Raw genomic sequence first — 7,594 nt, 5'->3', positions numbered from 1 at the left:
GCTTGCATGTAAAGCAGAGTTTCACCCTCCTGCTTTGAAATAAGCGTGTATAGACAATGGATAGATGAAGAGATGGATAAAGACTGAGTTCTGTTGCTTGGTTTTAATGCGAAAATGCACTGCTGCAGGGCACCATATGACTTGCGTTTATTACTCTTGTCACAATTTGCCTGGTTAGATGCAGGCAAATTGTGACAAGAGTAATAAACGCAAGTCATATGGTGCCCTGCAGCAGTGCATTTTCGCATTAAAACCAAGCAACAGATATGCAGTTGTGTTGCCCAGTTGGTGCAGGTGTAATTCCCTATAAAAGTGGTCAGTTTATTTACAAAAATAATAAAAAAAAAAAACATGGACAGACTATAGGCACTGAGCAAACTAGTTCAAAAGTTTAGTTCTGTGCTAGGTAGGGTGCTGGAAACAGGGTAGCGTGGATTTATAAGTGTGTCCTCAACCTTTTGTGTTGTGCACAGGAGGCATATGTAGCACATCTTGATGAGTAGGATGAAAAGTTAGAATACCGACACCAATTGCATTAACAGCTAGAGACTGGAAATGCTTCAGCTTCTGTGGGTGGCTTTGTTTGCTCGGAAAGTTCGGTATGTTTGGGGAAGTGTGGATAAATAAACAAAGTCTGATATGGATCAAACAAGTGAATTCTGGTCCACCTACAGACATAGCTCTCAGTTAGCTTTAAGTAAACCAAATACACGAAACAGACTACAACACAAAGGTGATTATGGATTCATCGCAGAACCTACATTTTCGGACCAGAGTTCACTTATTTGATCTGCACCCAAGTCCAACCCACTGGACTTTCTGAGCAAACAAATTAGGTTTTGCACCCCCCCCCCCCCCCCGCACCATATTGGTTGCATCGCCGATGTTAGAGTTAGAAGTTAGAGAAAATGCTGCTCACACTGGACGGATTGTTGTGAAAACCATATTAGGTTTGAACACCAAAGTGAAAACAGAAACTCCAAGACTGCATATATTTATTTGATTCATTTTCATTTGCAGTGAACAAGCAGTTCAATCGTTTTGCTGGAATTTCTTCTTTTTTCTTCTTTGTCAGTGGTCATTTCGGTGAATAGTGTCCTTAACTAGCAGCTGTTGTAGTTGCGTGATATTCAGGTGGTTTGATCCGCTTCAGTAAAGTTCAGTGTGAAAGCAAACCAAGGAACATTTTTCAGAATTCCCCACCCAACTGAACCAAGTTCCCAGGACTATTCTGGCGTGGATGTGCCATAATACTGTATTACTTCACAAAGAAATCATCATTAGGTCATCATAGATAATTGTTGAGTAAAGCTGTTGCAGTGGACAGAAATGACTAAATTACTAAATTCTCATTGCAGCGGAGAACATAGTTTGTTAGAGGGTGTGTAGTTATGTCCTTTATATTGGGCAGTTCAATATAATCACATGTTGTCAGAACATTGTTCTGGAGGGAGAAAAGTGCTACAACAGAATATATAAATACAGAATTGAATAATTATTTAAACGTGTCATTAATTTACTTAAATGGAAACATATTCAAAAACATATATAAATGTATAAATAACTACTGAAATGTCTCAATAATTAATATGGGAAAGAAATACATATGTAATGAAGCAAATATATAGTTAACAAGAAGCACTTTGAGCACAGACTTCCACCAAGCCACTGAGAAAACCCCAAAAGACCTCAAAACAGCCCATCCAGTACCCCCATATTTCAAGTCCTCTGAATTACCAGATCCAGAATATTAACATGATCCAGGTTAAACAATGCAGGATTATAACTATCTACCATGATGTCTTCTTGTATTTTTTAAACAACCAAAGCGGCATAACAAAACATAATAAAAAAAATAAAATAAAATAAAAAAAAAAAAGCAGAAGCAGAAGAATGAATGAGGAAGACTATGAGGAGGCATGATCAGCTCCTCTTACTACAATAGGACCAAGTTTAGACATTCTTGACATGATGCCAAGGCAGAATTCATCTTGAGCTGCAACTACAAGATGGCCTGTTGTGGTGTTTTATAATGTTTTGGACATGGCTGCACTGCATGCATGGGTCCTCTACCAGAGCTGCATCGATGCCTGTTCTGGATGAGTGAATTAGGACTGTACTCTTCTTATGGTTTATTATTGTGGCCACCAAGGGTGCATCGGTCAGAATGTATGAAGATAAGAGACTTGCTTGAAGTTGAATTATTTACTGTAGTTGAGCAAGTTAAACAAGCAGATGACCATCTGGAGGCTTATTGGTAGGGCCTGTGTAGGTTTTTCGAATGTGTGTGGTTTCTGAAGCAGAAACATAACATGACAGCAAATTAGCCATACATATCCATTAGTTTGCTGTATAATTCACAACCAACACTATAATAATTACAGTAACATATTCCACATGAAAAAAAAACAGCCGAGGTTATGAAACAGCATGATAGAAAATAATATAATAAGCTACAATGTAAGCTAAAATACGAAAATCGCTGTTTGAGTCTGCTGAGCCAGGCTGGCATATTGCAGTAACAGCCTTATCCAATTAAATAAACATAATGTTAAACTGTAGCAGATCAAACATACTCACTGTTGCATGAACGCACACGGTCACAAATGAAAACAAAAAGAAAACCCAACCGAAACAGTCACTCCTTAAAACAAACTTTTGCTGCTACACTCTGTACATCTACTTTTTCCTTTTTTCTGGAGAGGGCAAGGGAAGGCAGTTTATTTGTATAGCACATTTCATGTACAGGACAATTCAAAGTGCTTTACATAAAACAAAGACATTACAGATATTTAGAATAGTAAAAGGCATCAACACATAATCACAATAAAATAATAAATTACATTAAAATGATTAAAAGCAAGATAAGTTAAAAAAGTTACCGTGCAGATTTCATGCATAGGTGCATGAGAAAAGAAATGTTTTTAACCTGGATTTAAAAATGTCTACATTTGGTGAAAGTTTAATCTCCACTGGCAATTTTTTCCACTTGTTTGCAGCATAACAGCTAAATGCTGCTTCTCCATGTTTAGTCTGGACTCTGGTCTGGACTAGTTGACCAGAGTCTTTGGATCTAAGAGCTCTGCTAGGTTTATATTCTCTGAACATATCACAGATGTATTCTGGGCCTAAACCATTCTGGGATTTGTAAACAAGCAGAAGGGTTTTAAAATCTATTCTGTGACTGACTGGAAGCCAGTGTAAAGATTTCAAAACTGGTGTGATGTGTTCAGATCTCTTAGTCCTGGTTAAAACTCTAGCAGCAGCGTTCTGGATGAGCTGCAGATGTTTAATGCTCTTTTTAGGAAGTCCTGTTAAAAGACCATTACAGTAATCCAGCTTACTGGAGATGAATGCATGGATGAGTTTCTCCTGGTCTTTCTGGGAGACTAAACTTTTAATTCTGTTAATGTTTCTGAGCTGCTAAAAAGCTGTCTTAGTGACAGCTTTGATGTGGCTGCTGAAAGTCAGATCTGAGTCTATCAACACTCCCAGGTTATGAACTTGGTCGGTGGTTTTAAGAGCCCGAGTCTCCAGGTGTTTGCCAATGCTGACCCTCTTCTCTTTGCTAACAAACAGAATAATCTCAGTTTTGTCCTCATTTAATTGTAGGAAATTCTCCTTCATCCAGGTGTTTATTTGCTCCAGACACTGACACATTAAGTCTATTGGACTGCAGTCATCTGGTGACAGAGACACATAAAATAGTGTATCATCTGCATAATTTTGATCATTAATGCTATAATTCTGTAATATTTTACCCAAAGGGAGCATATACAAGTTAAACAGAAGAGGTCCAAGGACTGACCCCTGGGGAACTCCACAGGTCATGGCCACTCGCTCGGATTCATAGCTGCCGATCGTAACAAAATAACTCCGGCCTTCTAAATGGGACCTGAACCAGTTAAGAACCGCTCCAGAAAGTCCAACCCAGTTTTCCAACCTGTGCAACAGGATTCTGTGATCTACAGTATAAAACGCAGCACTGAGATCCAACAGAACCAGGACTGATACTTGACCAGAATCAGTATTCAACCTAATGTCATTTAACACTTTGACCAGAGCTGTTTCAGTGCTGTGATGAGGTCGGAAGCCAGACTGAAATTTATCAAGATTTCCACTTTCATTTAAAAAGTCATTAAGCTGGTGAAATACAACTTTTTCAATAATCTTGGAAATAAAAGAGAGGTTAGAGAAAGGTCTATAGTTGTTCATTATAGAGGCATCTAGAGTCCTTTTCTTTAGGAGTGGCTTAATAGCAGCTATCTTTAGTGACTTGGGAAAAATGCCTGATGCCAGTGAGCTGTTAACTATCAGTAGGAGATCACTTTCTACTGAGGTAAAAACTGTTTTTAAAAAGTCGGATGGTTATCATGTCCAGAGTGCATGTTGTTGATTTCAAATGCCAAACTGTTTCTTGTAGGACTTTTAAATTCACCATTTTAAATTGTGACATGACATCAGAATTATTTCCGGGTTTTAGACACAGACTAATTTTCTTGTTTGACTGTGTGGAATTAATATTTTGCCTAATTGTTTTAATTTTTTGGCTAAAAAAGTTTGCAAATTGGTTGCATTTCTCAGTGGAAAGGAGCTCTGGGCTTATCTGTATAGGAGGATTAGTAAGTTTTTCAATCATAGTAAACAGTGCGAGAATTGTTGATGTTCCTGTTAATCATTTCAGATAAATGCAGCTCTCTGGCCTTGCACAGCTCATTGTCATAGTTACGCAGGCTTTGTTTGTACAGCTCATAGTAAATTTGAAGTTTATTTTTCCGCCATTTCCGCTCGGTTGTTTTGCATTCTCTTTTTAGGCTGGTAACCACAGTGGTGTTTCTCCATGGTGTTTTCTGTTTGCTCAAGTTGCTCTTGATTCTTATCGGTGCAACAGCATCCATTACATTCAAGATTTTCAGATTGAAATTATCCAGGAGTCCATCAACTGACTCTGCACTGGTTGTTGGTAACATAGCTATGGCCTCCACAAACTTAGCACTTGTTCTTTCATTAATGTACCTCTTCCTAACTGAGGAGCAGGTTGGTTGGACGTTCTGAGTGATCAGTAAATTAAACAAAATACAAAAATGGTCAGAAATGGCCAAGTCAGTGACAGCAACAGAAGAATATCAACACCCTTTGAAATAACCAGGTCCAGAACGTGACCGCAAATGTGGGTCGGTTGTTTTACATGTTGCCACAAACCAAACATGTCCAATATGGAAGAAAATTCCTTGACATTACCATCCGTCATGTTATCTATGTGAATGTTAAAATCCCCAGTTAAGATGAAATGGTTAAAATCAGTAGAGATAACAGACAATAATTCAGAAAATTCATCAATAAAATTTGCACAATGTCCTGGACGTCTGTAGATGATTAGAAATAGGATTTTAGGAATGCCCCTTAAAATAAAACTAAGATATTCAAAAGAAGTAAAATCACCAAATGAAATTTCTTTACACTGGAATGAATCTTTAAATAAGGCAGCTTCTCCTCCCCCTTTCCTCCCGATTCGACATTTATTCATAAAACTAAAATGAGGGGGTGCTGTTTCATTAAGAACTGTAGCACTTGTGTCTTCTGTTAACCATGTTTCTGTCAGAAAAAGAAAATCTAAACTCTGAGAAATGATGAAGTCATTAACTAACAGTGACTTGTTGGATAGAGATCTAACATTAAGTACAGCAGCTTTATGAAGTTTACACTGGTCTCTGTTGTATTCTGAGTTATACAAGGTACAGTTAACAGATTAGATTGATTCACCCCACAAGCTGCCCGTGTTCGATTCCTTATTTTACTAACTAACACAGGAATCCTACTGGGTCCAGGCTTGATCTCAGAACAGCTGTCAGTAGTAGCAAAACTACAGCAAGGACCCTGAACGCATCATGGCATGTTATCTTTGTTGTGAATTCTGCTGCTCTGGGAACCCTCTGCACCTCCTCCCCTGCCCTGCTCGGTCAGGACAGATGATCTAATAGGAGGAAGAGGAGGGGGAGGAGGCGGAGCCCTGTATTTCTTGGTAGATGGTGGTCGCTGGGGTTCAGACCTGGATAGAGACATCCTTTGAAGACCTTGGGTGATGTGGAGAAGAGGGTCTGGTGAGGGGGGAGAGCTGGGAGTTGATTGCTTCTCTGCTGTGTCCTTCGCTCTTATCTGTACACTCATGTTTGGGTTTGCCGTCCCAACAGCATGACGCAAGTGTGCACCAAGTAATCTGCATCCAGTTAGATTAGCATGCACACCATCAGGTCTGAATCGCTCCTTACAGTTCCAAAAGATATTGAAGTTATCAATGAACTTTATCCCATGGGTGATACATGCGTTTGATAACCATGTGTTGAGGCCAAGAAGTCTACTGAAAAGTTCAATTCCTTTACCCGCTGTAGGAATGGGTCCTGAAATGTAAACATGGTGTGCTCCCAATTGACACAGTCTCTCCAACAGCAGAGAAAAGTCTTTTTTCAGGATCTCAGAGCCAATTTACCTCCTCAGAATATCAAAAGACCCAGTGTGGACAATAATCTTCATACCATCTGGATGTGAAGACAGAATGGTTGGCAACATCTCTGTCAGTTCCCGGACTGATGTATAAAAAAGTGTTAAATTTTCTGTCTTTGCCATCCTCACATGCTGTGTTATAGAGTCCCCAATCAGAATTGTGTCTATTTGTTTTTGTGTGGAGGCGCCGATAGCTTCTCTAGTCCTCCTGTTTGTGGAATTTTGGCCTCTCCTCCTGGTCTGGTTAGCCCTGGGCTGAGTTTTAGGGCTATTTCTTGAATTTTGATATATCCTTGCGTTACATTCATCATCATTTATTTTAATATGACTCAACACATCATATTTATTATGCAGTGAGACTTCAGGTGGTGGAGTGAGTGCTGGAGCTTTAAATTTCCTGCTGGATTTACCTCTGCGACGAACAACATCAGACCAGGTTCTGGCTGGGGTTGATGACTTTGGTCTGGCACCAACAGTGTTCCAGAAGGAGAGATCAGTCTGATGGTCTGGTTTGGGATTTTCCTCAGCTATTCCAATGTCATTTGAACACATCCAGGGAAGTGTATCAGCCAGGTCTGTAGGGGGAGGCTCCACATTCGACATGCCTTTGCTTATGAATATTTGACTCAATCCATTTGACAACTCAGTAGCTTGTACAGAAGCTACTACAGAGTCAATAAATTCTTCATTCACACGAATGTCTTGCAGTGTGTCAATCCTCTTCTCCAGCTGTGTTATCCTCAGAGAAAGTTGTTCACACTCAGCGCAGCTTACTGATACAGCAGGGTTAGGGGACATCATTCCATAAGTTCTCCGATGGCAATAAACTAAATTTATCAAAAAATATATTCGTTCCAGTGATTTATAAGTGACCAGGAGTCCTTTTTCCTAAATTTCTTGCCGCTAAAGATAAGAAAAAAGAAGAAAAAAAGAAGAAAAATGCAAGCAGAAAGGAGAGCAAAGCAGGAAGCGTCCGCACGGCAGCAAAGCAGGAAGTAAGAGGGGAGCGCAGTGAGGCTCCGCCCGTCTAGTTCACGAGCAATCGATTAATCAGCCAGTAACAGACACTTTTCGTTACAATGCCAGAATGATA

This window comes from Melanotaenia boesemani, chromosome 1, assembly GCF_017639745.1.
Source record: "Melanotaenia boesemani isolate fMelBoe1 chromosome 1, fMelBoe1.pri, whole genome shotgun sequence".
NCBI lineage: Eukaryota > Metazoa > Chordata > Actinopteri > Atheriniformes > Melanotaeniidae > Melanotaenia > Melanotaenia boesemani.
Note: the sequence above shows the minus strand (reverse complement) of the source record.